The 16,231-nt window shown below is 38.6% G+C and overlaps 1 long non-coding RNA gene across 1 annotated transcript; it reads left to right on the forward strand.

The window, feature by feature from the left end:
- The first annotated feature begins 7,615 nt into the window (after positions 1 to 7,615).
- Positions 7,616 to 13,646, forward strand: LOC149784907 (uncharacterized). The gene is made up of 3 exons (XR_016413470.1): positions 7,616 to 7,769; positions 12,567 to 12,596; positions 13,552 to 13,646. It is a non-coding gene; the product is annotated as an uncharacterized LOC149784907 (long non-coding RNA).
- Positions 13,647 to 16,231: the final 2,585 nt, after the last annotated feature.

Raw genomic sequence — 16,231 nt, forward strand, 5'->3', positions numbered from 1 at the left:
AGGACGAGCGGCATCACTTTCGCATCCGACAGGTTTGACACGCACAGCATCACTTTCCATGATAGGGGTAGGGGCACTAAAGTTCCCATGATGCTTTACGGCATCGCTCAGGTCACAACGTACAGCATCGTATCCATCGCAAGGCTCACAATCGCACTCGTCTGCAAACTCCGTTACGCAATTACAATGGTAACCACATGGACAATCGCAGTTTCCTTCCGGACATTTTCCGTCGCAATGCCTGGGTCTTATCCATCCAGTATTAGTCACACTAGAGGAAGATACAACTTTTTTACAATCCCCAAACTGGAACGATGTCTCTTTCAAAGTATTCATCTTGTTTGCTCGGTCTTGGTAGTCACAATGAACTATCGATCTTGCCTAGGGTTCCTTTTTATATACAGACCAATACCGACGTGACCGTACGGTAAGGTGAAATGATTGGGAAGTCGAACTCGCTTCTGGTACACGATTTGATAAACTTTTTCCAAAGGTCGACTGACGATGTGGTGAGTGGGTAAACGTACAATCTTGTTCGGTTGGTAAGTGGTCACTTTAAAGTTTCCATCCTCTTCCGATTGCAAGGCTTCTTTCAATACCCCAAAGTTGACCACACGACTGGTACGATGATTCAGAGTCAGTCCTTTCACTTTGCACGTTGTGTGCACTTCTCCTTGTTTGTCCCGGTATTCGTAGCCGTAATTTTTGGGACCGCCACTGACGAAACTTAGAATCTTGTCGTCGGGATGCTCGTCTGTCCAGGCTCCTAAACGGTCTCCTTCGATGTCAGGGTGATGTTGAATCGGGTGATGGATGTAAATGCAACTGTCCGTGTCAAAGTACAGGACGCGTTCTTCTAACAGTTCTAAAGCTTCGTACAATTTTAAGCGAGCATGAGCTGTCACGTAAGCCGCAATGATGACATTTCCAAAGGGGTCGTCTTGTACAAAGTCCAGATCTTCTTCGTAATTGACTAAGATCAAATCCTCGCGAACGACGTCCACGTGTTTCATGAATTTGGTTTTGTCGTGAATCATCTGAAAGTAGCGGGAAGGTTCTGTCAAATATTCCGTCTTGGGTAAACACGGGCGTTGTGCCATTTTACCCCACAAGCAATTTAACATCACTTTGGCAAACGATCGCCTGCCTTTGTTTTTCTCGATGTGGTCTAAAGTGATGCCTTCTTGTTCGTAGTATTTCTCTTTGAATTGTATTTGGTCTTCGGGAGTGTGACACCAGGAAGGATAGCCGCTGGCTTCTTGCTTCAGTTTCAAAAAGGCATCCACGTAGTCTGCGAAAATGCTTTTCTGAGTGGGGTCACCCTTGTGGTATTGTTGTGTCTTGGGAAAGTGGCAAATTTCGTACACTTCTAACAGTTGGTATCCCATGTCCATAGCTTTGAACAATTCTACGCTGACCCAGGTTCCCGTCAAGACCCGTTCTTCCTGGCTGTGATGACAAGGCTGGTCTTGGTTGCACGTTTCGGCACAAGTACGGCACAAAGGAAACATCAGTTTGCCTTGACAATGGTGAGGTAAGACGGGATGGTATAGGTTCGTGGGAGGCAAAACTTTACACTTGATCAAGCCTTCGTATTGTCGAATGTTGACCAGGTCGATGTGTTCCGTGAACAATTGCGGGTGCCCTACAGGAAAGCGACAATATTTGCACACGTAGGGATACAGCGAACACACGTCCAAGTATTTGATTTCTTCTCCGTTCTCTTCGTCGGCTTGGTACAGCAAACAGGTGGCATTGGTCCTTCCTCCGTACAAACTATCCCTCGGGTTCAGCGGGTCCATGAACTGGTAACTTTCCACGAGGCGTTTAAACTCGGGATCGGTTTTCATACGGTGATCGTACTCGTGTTCCCACATTTCCACCACTTGGTATCCTTGCTGTTCTAACTTTAGGCGTCGCTGACAAGTGTCCTGGTACAAGTCTTCCATGGTTCGTTGCAAAAACTGATTTTTAGTGCCACGGTCAGGATAACAAACGGGACATCCGTGAAATAAGCAACCGTTAAACTCGTACACGATCTTGGGGTTTTCTAAGTCCCAGCCATCGACCGAATACGTTCCGATGGTCTTTTCGCCCCCTCCGTTGCGGGCATGCTGAATCCACTTGTCTTCCTTGTCGCACAAGTAATGTAACCAACGTAGGGCTTTGACCGAGTATTGACGCTTGACATAGTGGGTCGTTTGAGGACTGATGACAGCCACGGTGTTTTCAGGCATGAATCGTTGTCGATACACTAAGGAACACGCTTTGGCAATGGTGCAAGCTTCTTTCAAAGGATCGACCCCTCCGTGTTCCATGAACAGTTCTCGAAATTTTCCACAGCAACGCCGTAAAATGTCCACGTCGGAACGACAATACTTTAGCATTTCTTCCTGAAAGTCGAAGGGGTCAGAGGCATGAGCCTGGTACCAAGCGTAGAAAGCTTCTCGTTGTTCGGTACGCATGTTGTCGGGGTCGTAATAGTGAGCCTCAGGTAAATGGGGTAGAACGGCGTGTTGATTGGCTTCCGTATTGAAAAAGTGTGGAAAGTACCCTTTAGCCATTTCTGTCATTCCAAACGTTTTAGGCATTCGACTCAAAGGCATGGCCAAATAGCTCATCGAATCTTTAAACTGTACTTGTCCCACTTGCATGAAAATGATTTTGGCTCCGTTCAAAGTCACTTTAGGACGTTCGGTGCCATGTTCCGTATAGTATCTGAGAAGAAACTGTCCATCGTATCCGGAGAAATTGTGAGCCATCACCGTGGCATGACGATGACAATCTCCGTAAAGTCCGATGTCCTCTTGGCTCCACGTCTTGTCGATGGGGTCTAAGACCCATTGGGCAAAATCGGCTAACGTGTTTGGCCCCCGAAAGATTTTTTCACGCCCTCCAGGAATCTTGCTGCAGTGAGGGCAATGACTGAAGATAGGTTCTTGAATGCACTTCTCGCACGCTCGATGAGCCACGCAGAAATTAGGAATGTGAATGCCAGTCTCTTGCATGCATTCGAAATCGAAAAAGATGAAATTGCCTTTCTTCTTGTGACCGTCCTCTTTCTCTGGTGGGGGTTGGTATTTTTGCACGTAACATTGGTGTTCCTAGTCCACGATGTGGTGACAAATGTGACATTTCTTTTTTCCTGAACATACGTGTGCCTTGGTACTATTGGTACGTATGCCTTGTCCACACGTAGGGCACAATCTCAGGAGTTGACAAGCACATTTCTGCTGTGAACCTTGCGTTTTCAGATGTTGTTGGTAACAGGTAGGGCTGACAAACGTGCGCAGACAAGTGGAACAAGGCACTGGTTCTTCGCTCAGACAGGGTGAAGAGGCCAAACATCCTGAGCATTTCGATCCACAATGCTTGTGTTGCTCTCGATTATTATAACCATGGTCACATTTCTCACAGTAATAACCGTATCCCAGGAATCCGGTGATACTGGTAATGGTATCGAAATGGTCATCGTGATGATAAACATGAATGTATTTTCCGTCCTTAAAATCTTGCCCTCGAAACAACAGAGACCCGCGCACTTCTTGAGGGTGCACTTTCAAAGTGTATCGTGGAGCTAGGGCATCTTGCAATTTTTGCATCTCAGGAATGCCACAGGGTGTGTCTTTGGACATGCCAGCTTTTCGTAACAGGAGTTCTGCTTCACTTCGTTGTTTGGCTCGGTCCGATTGTCGAATGTTCTCCCAGTCTCTTTTCCATTCTACCGTGTCGTTCTTGTTGGCATAGGTTCGTCCCACCACGATGGCACGGGCTAAACACATCTGGTCATGAGGATTGTGAATTTGGACAAGGCTACGCTTAATGCTGCGAAGGTCGTTCACCAATAACATCTTTTTGCGTCCGGTCCCTTGAGGAGGAGAGACGTGGGTCATGTCCAATGTGGCTTTTCCATCGGTGATGTCAAACTGGTCATTAGATTGTTGCACGTGTTGAATCTTGTCCATGACTTTGGAAGCGGTCAATTCTGCAGGGGTGCTAAACTCGATCCAAACAGGGGATTTCAAACCGTCGTGTTGTATGGAAAGTCTCAAGCGATCGTCTTCTTTGGGTTGACATTGTCGTTTGAGTGCAGTGAGCAGAGAATCCCACACTCCGGTGATGAACCCTTCTGCTTTCTCTAACGGTACTTCGGACTTGAAATCTTTAAACTTCACCGTGTATTTGTAAGCCGTGGTTCTAAATTTTCTAGAGGAGCGCTTTTCCGTCTCTCGAATGGAATAGTACTTTTCAGGGTTGACAAAGGGTGGTGGACTTGGTTTAGAGGGTTCGGATTCTGGTTCACTCATGTCCTCTTCAAAATCACTGGCATGAATTTGTGCCAATATTTCAGCCCTGGTACGAGGCGATAGATCACGTTTCTGCCTCTTACTTTCTTCTTCTTTCTTCTCGAATGAATGGGATCGTTTCATCTTGAAAGCAAAAAGTCAAATGACTCAAGTTCAAACACCATGAACTACTTTATAGTCATAGCAGACCAGTGTATATAAAAGGGTGTGTGTCTTGTCCTTTCACTATTCATTTCACTCTCAAGCCGAGCACAACGATGGAAGAGACTAACCAGATGGAACGTTTCGTCAGAGCTTTGCGAGGGGTCATTAGAAAATTCTCTTCAGACCATCCTACGGACTACTCTCCTTCCTTTCGAGATAAAAGTCAAGATACTTGCTATATCTGTCAGAAGAAAGGGCATTGGTCTTCAGAGTGTCCAGACCGTCAAAAAACAGGAGCTAAAAAAGACAAAAGTAAAGATACCTGTTATTATTGTAAAGAAAAAGGACATTGGTCTCCAGATTGCCCAAAAAAGAAACAAGAGGAGTCAGAAGAAAAGAAGGATTCTTCAGAAGAAGAGAGGGATTCTTCAGAGGAAGAAAGCAGACAGGTGAAGAAAAAGAAACAGGAGACGAAAAAAAGAAGGGAAGAAAGCGAGGAGGAAGAAGAGGAAAAGAGTGTGACGGTGAAGAAATTCAAAAAACAGAGAGACTAAACAAGGAGAAAAGAAGAAATCAATGAACTTTTTATTAAAGTGTTGTGTTGTGAATTGTGAATTGGATTGTAAAAAATGGAGAAAAGAATAAATGAATGATATAAGGTAAGAGTCTTTGAGTTTTGATTTTAAAATAAGAAGCTACACTCACGCACTCATACACAGACACGTACTATAAGGGTAAAATGGGTGGGTTATTTTTTTTTTAGTTATTGGCAAAATTGAAATTGTATTTCTTTTCGAGATATGTGGGTGGCCCTGAAAAGGGCCTTTTTTCTTTACGATGTAGGGGTGAGTTTAAGCAATCAACTTTAACTGCCTTATGCCTTTGCCACGGCCAAGGCCTACTTCTGGACTGCGTAATGTTGATGATGATGATGATAATGATTGGCTTGAAATCACTAAGGGTGGTACGGTAGGCTTAGTCACAGGGTTGACGTGTTTAGCTCGGGAAGGTCGTATTCTCTTCGGTCGTGATAAAGAAGTCTGATACATTTGTTTCAGACTTCTTAACTCCGCTAAAATATCCAACAGTACCGTGACCGTTTGATTCTCACCCTCTTGTTTCTTTGCTGCTACTTCTTCTTGCTGTTGTTTTTTTCTTACCTCTTCTTCTTGTTGCTGTTGCTGTAGGAGAAAAGCCTGTTCCGCTTCTTTTTGTCGTTGCATAAATTTCTCCAATTCTTCTTTCTGTCTCTGTCTAAAATTCTCCACTTGCGGTAATGAAGAAGGTAACGAAGGTTCCGGAACAAATTCTTGCGAGGAGAGAAAATCCACAAAATCCCAATTCACCTCTTCTGAAAGTAAGTCCGGGTTCCCTTGGGCGGTCTCCGCTGCTGGTGCACCCCATTGGATCGTTTTCTGAGTTTCCGTCATGTTGAATAACTGTCGCATAGATTGACTGCACACAAGCGCTAGCAGATCTATATTGACTACGTGACGTCACAGACTGCTCTCTTCGGATTGGATGCGGCTGGCTGAATTTTGTAACGCGTGTTCGGATTGGTGAATGAACTCAATCCGTTTCAATCCTACCTGTCCCTATAAATAAGCGCAGTTCAGTGCATTGATTCACCTATTCTCGGAGCCTCAACATGTGGACCGACGTTGAATCTTCAACCCTTGTGTCAACAATGATGTTCAGGACGGACATGCTCATGTATGTCCGATCCAAGTGGACCGTTGTCCACAGGACCAGCAGCAGCCTGTGGATAAGAAGAGTCTATATAGAGAGACAAGGTTGCCTCAAGAGGACTCTGATGTATGGCCCTGCTGTAAGACGAAGTTTGAGGAAAAGAAGATGTCGCAAATGCCCTTTATGTTAAGGGCATATTAACATAAACCAAAGGCCCTTTTCAGGGCCAGCCATATTTCTCGAAAAGAGATAGTCTTTGAATTGCCTACCCCTTTTTTATTTTATTTTTTTTTAAAAAAAATAGAGACCCTCCCTGTTTCAATTTTACATAGACCCTATACAGTCCCAAGGGTTTATGTCCATGTTAAATTTACATAGACCCTATATTGTCCCAGGGTTTTTGGCCATGTTAATTCCCATAGACCCTATATGTTCCCACGATTTTTCTCCATGTTAAATTTACATAGACCCTATATTGTCCCAGGGTTTTTGGCCATGTTAATTCCCATAGACCCTATATGTTCCCACGATTTTTCTCCATGTTAAATTTACATAGACCCTATATGTTCCCAAGGGGGTCTGTAATGATAAATCCCATAGACCCTATAAGATCCCCATTAACTACTTACTTTATTTTTTCAGCTACTATTTCAAACTGAGGTTTTATTAGTACAATCGTCCATTACAGAAATAAAACATCTCAAGGAAAAGTTCATTTGTAAAATCTTGACCTTTCTACGAGATGATTTATTTGTTTGTTTTATTTGTTTTGTCGGAATTCTATGGTCTGTTCACCCTCTCTGCTGCTACCATACATGAAAAGTGTAGTGAAACATATGCTTTGTAATAAATCTGTTAAATACCAAACTGGTCACACCTTCACAGGATACCAGCTGGAAACATCAGAATGTGAAAAAGTGATTTTGGTGGATTGTGTTAAAATCAATTTAGGTATAAAAAAATCTGAACTACAGTACCTTACCAATTTGTTTCTGATATTTTCATCAAATACATGGTACCCAATGAAATGCAGATTTTGGTGTATTTGGGGTATATTTATGCAGACTCAAAACCACACAAATATACCTTTATCTTTAATACCTTTGGTATGCTATATGAACAAGATACTTGTTTTTTTTGGCATCATATAATGAAAAAAAAAGAATGAATTCTAGATATTGAATTTGCTATGTCATTATAAACAATATAAAACAAAATAAAATAGAACTTTTAAACTTTTAACGAAATTTTATATGTATCTGTATATAAGAAAATATACGTTGTATATTACGCATATAAAATGCATATCTGGGTACATTTAGTGTGTATTTTGAGTGGTGTTTCATGCAACCGCAAATAGCCATATCCTAGCGACATTGTTCCATCCGGGAGGAAATATGCCTGCGAGAAAATCTGTCTTTGCAATAGCGCACTGCGCTAGTTCAGACATCGTCTGCAAAAGTTACTATGTGACAGCAATGCTGCGTTTTTCTCTTTTTTTTTGTGTGTCTGGCTCTGTGTGCGAGCATTGAGCAGTGAATGGATCGTAAAATGAAAAAAGATTAATATATGAAGGACCCTTAAGGTTTAAAAATACAAGAACAACACAATAAAGACAGTCTTGTAGCGGTACAGTACAGTAGGCTCAGTTTTCGAGCAGTCAGATGGATTTTAATAACCGATCGTCACTGTTTTGTTCAATACATTCATTTCCTCTTTCCTAAGGACTGACCCAGCGTATCCGGCTGGTTTCTGTATTTCTAACTTGTCGCTAATAAGCTAATGCAATTTTTTTTAAATATATTTTTTTCCCCAGAAAGAAATGGGAGTAGGTATACTGTGTACCCATTAGATCAGCAAGTAAATCTCCGCTTTTGTTTCTGACATCACCGCTGCCAGTAATGTAAGAAGAAAAAAAAATAGCGGAGATCTACTTGTTGGTCTAGTATAGCCACCAGATAGAACTGTGTTGTCGTCTTTTACCGCTGCTTTTTTTTAAAAAAAACCACACCATACTATATGCTTGCTCTATCATTGAATAATTAAAGGCTGATGATCAAAAAGAAATCTTTATTTATACACAACAGTTTTTTTTAATTATAAAAACAACACCCCCAACAAACAACAAAAAACTATGACACATGGTTTTGGCACAGTTTTCAGACTATATGTCATAAATTAAATCCATCTGAGATGCATCAGCTCAATTTGCAAATATCTTTCAGTTGATGCCACTAAAACACTTGTGTGTTCATTAGTACTTTCAAGACTGGACTATTGTAACTCAATTCTGTCTGGTTCATCTCAATATCTGCTCCAGAAACTTCAAAAAGTTCAAAACACAGCTGCTTGGATCATACTTAGAGTACCACAATCAGAGCACTCCTCCCCTCTGATCTGTACCCTACACTGGCTATCCATTCGATCCAGAATCAAACACAAAATTTGTTCTCTGTGCTACGTTTCACTGTCGGACTCTAGTCCAACATACCTATCCGACCTCACCCATGTGTACACACCAACAATATACTTACGCTCCTCTTCTGACAATCGTATGCTCATTATTCCCACTATGAAAACAAAGTCATATAGACAGCATTCTTTTGCATACCAGGGCCCAGCAACGTGGAATGAATTGCCCACTGAACTTAGACACAAAGACACAGTGATCCCATTCAAGAGTGCTCTCAAAATTCACTTATTTCGACTGCAAGAACAAACTTAAAGACTTAATAATGTTTCCTACCTGAAATATTCTCAGCATGTTTTTTTGTTTTCTAATTTCATGGTGTTTGTTTTTGTAATCATATCATTATATGTTTTTTATCTTATAGGTGTTGTCTAATGTTGTAAAGCGCTTAGAGCTTCTAAAGATTAGGCGCTATACAAAGTCCTCATTATTATTATTATCTGCCTGATACATCAATCTCTCTTTATAGAACAATTTGGAGTGCACTCTCAGATGCATATGAAGAGATCATATTTTATTTAGAAAATAATTGCAGGCCATTAATTGAAAATATGTCATTGCTGGAATTTGAATTGCATTTTAAGTGATAGAAACAATAAAGTGGGAATTGAGATAAAGGATGCTTCAATAATATGGACTGTGTATTCCATAAAATTTAAAGTAACAGGCAAAGATTTTAAAGTTACAGAAAGGTCTGCAGGTACTTTCCAGCTGGTTTACAGTGGACAACAAAAATAGCTGGTTGCTTTGTTGGACCAAGGTTGGTACATTACCTGGCTAGAGAATGCCGTGATGGAAGAGCACATGGATAAATTATATGAAAGATGAATGATCCCATGAAGTAAATGTATCAGAGTTGGATGATTGCAGACTAGCCTTGAAAGTTGCAAGTCTGGTCTGTGCAGGAAGTTAGCTGGTCCAGATTTTAGCAGTTATAGGGTAGATAGACCATTTGTAAAAACCTGTTTTAGAGGAGGGAATAATATCTTACCAACCAGGCTATTGCCGAGTTAGTTGCCTTGGTGTCTTGTTGGGGAAGACGCCTGTTTCCCATTTCCATGGCATCATATAACCATTTATGTGTCAAAAGTGCCATTACAAAATGTTTGGTATAATGGATGTTGTTTTGGTTTTAATGCCATTTTTCAGTGCAATATAGGCTATACATGGCAGCCAGTATAACTGGAGGAGGAAGAACCTGGGAAACCCTGGTAAGAACCACTGACCCAAGGTAGACTGCCTGCAAGCTTTATCACATACCCACATTGGCTGAAGCAGAGACTTGAACCCACATACACAGTAGTGAGATGGCAATGATTGGTTAACATCAGTGCTTTACACCACTTGGCCGTCCGGAGCCCCTATATAGATGTACAGTATAGGAAGAAGCTTAGTTTTGACTTGTTTGTTCTTAATTTGTAGAACATGCAAATGCAAAGACAGTTTGCTTCTGTCCTTGAGTGTTAGAAAGTTTTGTTTGTCTAGCATTACATATGGTGTTAATTTTAGTTGTTTAAGAAAATATGTCTGATGGCCCTATTTTCAATCATTTTGATTTGTTTGATGTATTTTATTTGCCCGAGTTCCTCAACAGCGGAGGAATACAATTAAGGAAGTCTTACATATGTTTTGTATAGTGTTACTCTTTTGTATGTATGTTAATGTTCTTTTGATAAATGATTGCATGCTGTTCAATCCATTGGTTGTAATATTGTGTTTTTCTAAGATGGGTTTTTTGAACAGGTGAAATAGTTATTCCCTAAATACATTACTGAGTCAGATATCAGGCAAGTATGGTTTATTTTTTTTAATTAAATATGAATAATTTCCTCTGTTTTGTAATTTTGATAACCTCCAATTTGTCAGTATTGATAGACATTAAGCAGTCAGATTCCAATTTTTCTAATTTTTGTTGATCAGTTTGTAAGCATTTGCCATCACTGCCAATTAATTTCACTGGCTGAGTGAAATGTCTTAATAATTATTTTAATTAGCATGGGTACCATTTAAAAACACTGTTCAGACATTAAACAGTGTGTCTAATTTGCCAAAAATTCCTGCAAGCCTATAGGACCAGTAACTTGGAAATGTTACTAGTCCTATCCATAACCAACTTGTCCTGCATTTCTTCATGTTAGAAGACAAAATGTAGTGAATGACTCAGTGGTGACATAAATATCAGCCTTTAGCACAACGATTTAGATAGAAAAACAGGGAAAATAAAGAAAAACAAAAAAGACATTTACATCACATAGATTTATTAAATTTATTAAATTCTGCTTAGCATGGCCCTGTTTACTGACCAGGAAAATGATGTTTATTGTCCAGCTGATCTAAAATCACACATAACTCATTTATAGGCTGTGCATCAGAATCAATTGCTGCCTTTGGCAATGAGTCTGAATCCTGTTCAGATAAAGAAACACCTCCGGAGATAAGGCTTTTCTATCTAAAGTGTAGCTGCTCAAGAAATTAAATTTGTGGAACAATGAGTTCCAGCAGTGTATTGCTGGAACTGTTTCAAATGCATCCACATCAGCTGAACAGTTAACAGCATTGTCATGGCCTTAACATACATCCTATTTCTATATTCCACTTGAATTTTGTGCCCCTGTTTTTTGTGTGTAAACATATCTTTCATTTCATTGTATTGTATTCCTTTTGAATAGTTCTGTTTTCTTTGATTCTTAGTAGGGATGGACAGATAGGGATATTTTGCTTGGTACCATGTTTGGTTGGGTTGGATTGTACTGGGTCAGGTTTCTCCACTCCTATTTTTGTTCGGTTGCACCCCTCTCCTTTTTTTAGAAATTACTGCTGGAGGTGGGCTGAGTATTTCCGAGTAGTGCAACACTGGGGTGGCCTGGCCTGGTACCCATCTATCTCAAATTTGTATCCTCTGGTGGCTTCAAGGCATCCAAATACCTCTACCTGTCCACTTTGATTTTAACTAAATGTGACATTTTCCCAGAAATTCCAGCTGGAAATTATTGCTTCATTTCAATTTGAAGGTTGTTCCAGTACATCTTATTTTAAAGGCCAATCTCTTTAGGTTTTTGGTTATTCTTTTCTGACTGGTTTCTGAGTTGTGATGGACAATAGCAAGCAATGTTACTCAAAGATGGGAGAATGTGTATACATGTATTAGAAACTAATGAGGGCTGATTTAATAGGAGAAGGTTTGGACTTTTGAAAGCGAACATTTGGTTGAATATTTAGTTGACATTTGTTTCATTTTCTTTTTCGTTTTCTAAACTTCTTGATGGATTTTGTTTGTACATTGGATAAGTCATTATATGGTTAAGACAGTTCATTTAGCAACATGCTCTTTCTCCCTATGTGACCTTGTTAAGGTCACATGTTTGACACCAGTGCTTTAATCATGGGTTCATTATGCAGACCCAGGCCTTCTAGTTTTGGCAATAAACACAATACATAATATCAGATATAGAACATATTATTGAATTAATGACTTGGAAAAGATAGGTTTGGTAAGACGACACCATAATTTTTATAGTCTGTGAGAAAAACAATGATGACAGATTGTGTCAGTGTTGGACTGCAATGAGTTTGGATGTTGAGTGGCTGCATCCCACATGATATGTTCTCGGTCTTGCAACCTTTACAGTATGAAATTACTTTCAGAACTGGACCCCATTTTGGTTTTTTTAATCCACAGAAAATCTTCATTCAGCCCAATCATTCTGCAGTATGAGCTTATTATAATTATGAACATGGTGCCTTATCATTGTTATTTTATTGAAAAATACTAAATTTAAGGTCTGTACATTTTTGCTTCCTAACTATATTTTGGTTTTTGTTGATGACCAAAAATAGAAATAAACACCAGTATTAGCTCATCTTGTATTGTACTAGTACCATAGTTGCAGTCTATTATACTCTAGATTTATGTGTATGGTTTCTGACATTGTTTTTTTCTTTTCTTCATATTCTAGAAAGGGAAATGGATAAGCAGAAATTACGTGGTGAGAATATTTTTCTTTGTATATTACTAGAGCAGTAATTTACTATTTGTTATCTTGCTTCTCATGAAGGATGATCCTTGGAAAGACAGAAATTGCCTCAAAGATGCAAAAAACAATAACTCAGCAGTTGCTTTTTAGTTTGGTTTTAGTATAACTTGGCAGGAACCTGCTCCAATCACCAAAGGGAACAAATTATTACCGACAAAAATACCTGTAATCACTAAACCTGACAAAGAACCAACATTTTTAGTCAATATTTAACTTTTAGAAGATAATGGTGTATGTTAAACTTCTTAACATGGACAAAATTTGGTGCATAAGCAGATATGTTTTTTGGTTAAAGGCACTTCTCAACACATTCTTTAATGTGGCATACCAAAGAGTGGGAGCTATGTTTTTCCCAAGGACACACTGAAGCACAGGGGTTCGTTACAAAGAAAATTGGGAGTCTAACCTGTAACAATATTGTTTCAGGTTAGACTGGTAATTGTTTTAGTAGTGAATCCCTGTGCACTGTGAGGCATGATACTTCAGCTGCATCCTTTTGATCATGAATCCAATGTTCTACTAACAGAGCTCCTGCAACTCCTGACAAAGGCAAATGACAGTTGCAAGTGTATGTTAAATCAGTAGCACTAAGTTTTAAGATATTTGTAGTATAGATTTTGCCAGAAAGAGATGATGCAGATTTATATTTTGGATGAAAAATTAATAATATTTTACTAATTCTGAAATTAATTGTTTCTTTCAACAATATCATCAAAAAATTATTTTACAACCTTATGACTTGTCAAGTTAATCATCATACTGTTTATGTAATTATACTAATCCAATTATTAATTTTGATTCCTGAGAAATTGAATATGAACATTAAAATGACAAGTTTACAAACAATTAGCTGTACATAATTTTTGGCCCAGATTTGTGGTCTAATGTGGGAGTTTTTCTATTTCAGAGCTGAAGACAGACATCAGTCTTCTTGTGGACTGTATGAAATTTCAAATTGACAACCCAGATGCTTTAAAACAAGCACTCATCACTCTTTCATCCATTCTTTCAAGTTATTGTAAGTGCATTTATCAAAAAAATTTCTTTTGTTTTAAACTCTTAAGCTTATGTGACATATAAATGCTGTTCTTCAAATTAGCTTTTGAGAAATGATGATCACTGGCCACATTTGATAAATTCTGAAATGATGTTTTATAGTTTCCTTGCTTCCACCCATCTGTCCTTCTGATATGAAACTTTAAACCTGTATGAGATTAATGGATGAGCCTTTTGGTATATTTATATATCAGTACTAGAAGATGTATTGCATATCACCCTGTGATCCTGTCATGAAGGTCATGGACCAGTATTTTACATTTTCCATCACACTTTCCTTTTGCTTTCTAACTTTATAGTCTGTTGAGATTAAGAGATGAAACTTGGTATACTTGTAATTCAACACTAGAACGTGTGTCACATATTACTTTGGTGTGTGCTACTTTTAAGGTCAAGGTCTTAGCTCAATATTTTTTATTTTCCATTGCTCTTTCCATTCACTTTCTAACCTTAAAGCTGCTTGAGATAAGGTGATGAACCTTGTTGTACATCATCACTAGAAGGTATCTCATGTACCACATTGGGACTTCTCTGTTCAAGGTCAAGGTCACAACTGAGAGTTTAACATTTACCATGATACTTTCCCTTCCGCTCTGTAACTGTAAAGATGTTTGAGAATAAGGGTTGTATGGCACAATGGGGGTTCTGTTATAAAGGTCAAAGTAGTGGCTAAATATTAAAATTTTCATCAGTTTTTTTTTTGTGTAATTTGCTATATAATTTTTAAGCCATTTGAGATTAAGGCATGAAACTTGGTATGCTTATACACCATCACATGTTGTGTACCACATTGAATTCCTGTCTTCAAGGTCAGTCACCGCTTAGTCTTGTATGGTTTCCATCACGTTGTCTTTTCCACTCTGTATGTTTAGGGCTGTTTGAGATTATTCAGTACAGCATGATATACATATGCCGTATATACTCTTGTATAAGCCAAATAATTTAGGAAAAAATAAAGGCCTGGAAGAAGGGGGGGGGGGCTTGTCTGTGGGCCAATGTCTAAACTAAATTTTAGTCTTACATAAACAATCAAGAAAGCAAGCACGACTATTAAAAGTTAATCCTTATCGATGCAACTATTTTGTGAAAATGACTGGCCCTCCGTCATAATGCAGAGAAATCATGTTCTACACTACTGTGTGTTAGGCAATCACCAGCAATTGATTGGAAAATAAATGATTCCCAATTTTTTAAAAATAAAAGTTACCTAAATAGTCAGCCTCACGGTACTGTATATGTGGCAACTATTTTTCCCACATATATCCGACCATATTCCCTTATTGTCAACTCATGAGGCATTTAGTATTGTTTACTATAAAACATATTTACTCTGAATTAGTTTTTTTGAAGCCACATTTGTTTTGTGGTATGTATGTACTTTCATTCCTTCTTTTAATTTAACGATGGTAATTAATGTTGGTATATACAGTATAATAATGCCAGGTGTTCACTCTTGTAAGTTTCTTGGGTGGGAATGGCGCTGTAGCATATGGAGTTACAGCTTTCGTAGTGACCATTCTTGGGATTGAAATTAGCTGTCGACAATTTTATTGTTTTGGTTTATTTTTTGTTCTGGTTTAATTTTGTATTTTTTTAATTATTTTTGTAGAAGTAAAAATGATAAATTTATGAGAATAATGTTTAAACTTAACAATCTATTTAGTGAAGAAGCTAATTCCTTCTAGTAAAGAAATTATTTTGTCACAACAATATTCACAGTTGATACAACAGAACATGTAGGACTTTTCTTTTTTAGGAGAAATGAAAATAGAAGACATAACATAATAATCAAGAGTTCTCTGCAAAAATCAGGAGATATTATAAAATTGAGAATTAGGCATGGAGCAACCCCCAAAATCAGGAGATTTTTTTTTCTTCCTCCTAGCGTGAAAGTTGACAGGTATGGTGTAAGGTCGTTTACATCAAAGCAAGCTGCAACTCAGCTTTTACAGCATTAGCATAATTGTCAAAGCATTATTTCTGAAACTTCATTACTGTATTTTGGAGATATCATTAAAGTTTAGCACAGTCGTACCCATGATTTGACTCCAAGGTATGTACTTCATTCAGCAGATTGTGCTTCATTCAGTGCGTGTTCAAACTTACAGTGTACATGTGGTGGCACTATTATGTAAATACGTTCAGTAGTGTGAGTGTTGACACAAACTGTATTGTTGTTCATTGTGTTGTCATACTGGGATCACATTTTAATGAGTTAATTATTTACGATTTCAAGGCAAAATAAAAACGTAATTACTGGTGCACTGATATAATTGTCCAATGCAAAAAAAACCACAATAATTAAGTCAAATGGGAGAGGTAGTGTTACAGCAACTTGTGATTGCTAAATTCTTGTCATTGTTTGATCAAATTATACACAAATGTAGATTATGCAGAGACAATAAGAAAACAGAAAATTAAGTATATTTTCAAATAAGTTTATACCAATTCTTTTTCATCCATGCCAGCCCCGAGATAAGTATATGTGTAATTTTTGTTAATATAATTTTGTCTAAATAAACGCATTTAGA

The sequence above is a fragment of the Sinohyriopsis cumingii genome, chromosome 13 (genome assembly GCF_028554795.1).
Source record: "Sinohyriopsis cumingii isolate HCF-2022 chromosome 13, ASM2855479v2, whole genome shotgun sequence".
Lineage (NCBI taxonomy): Eukaryota > Metazoa > Mollusca > Bivalvia > Unionida > Unionidae > Sinohyriopsis > Sinohyriopsis cumingii.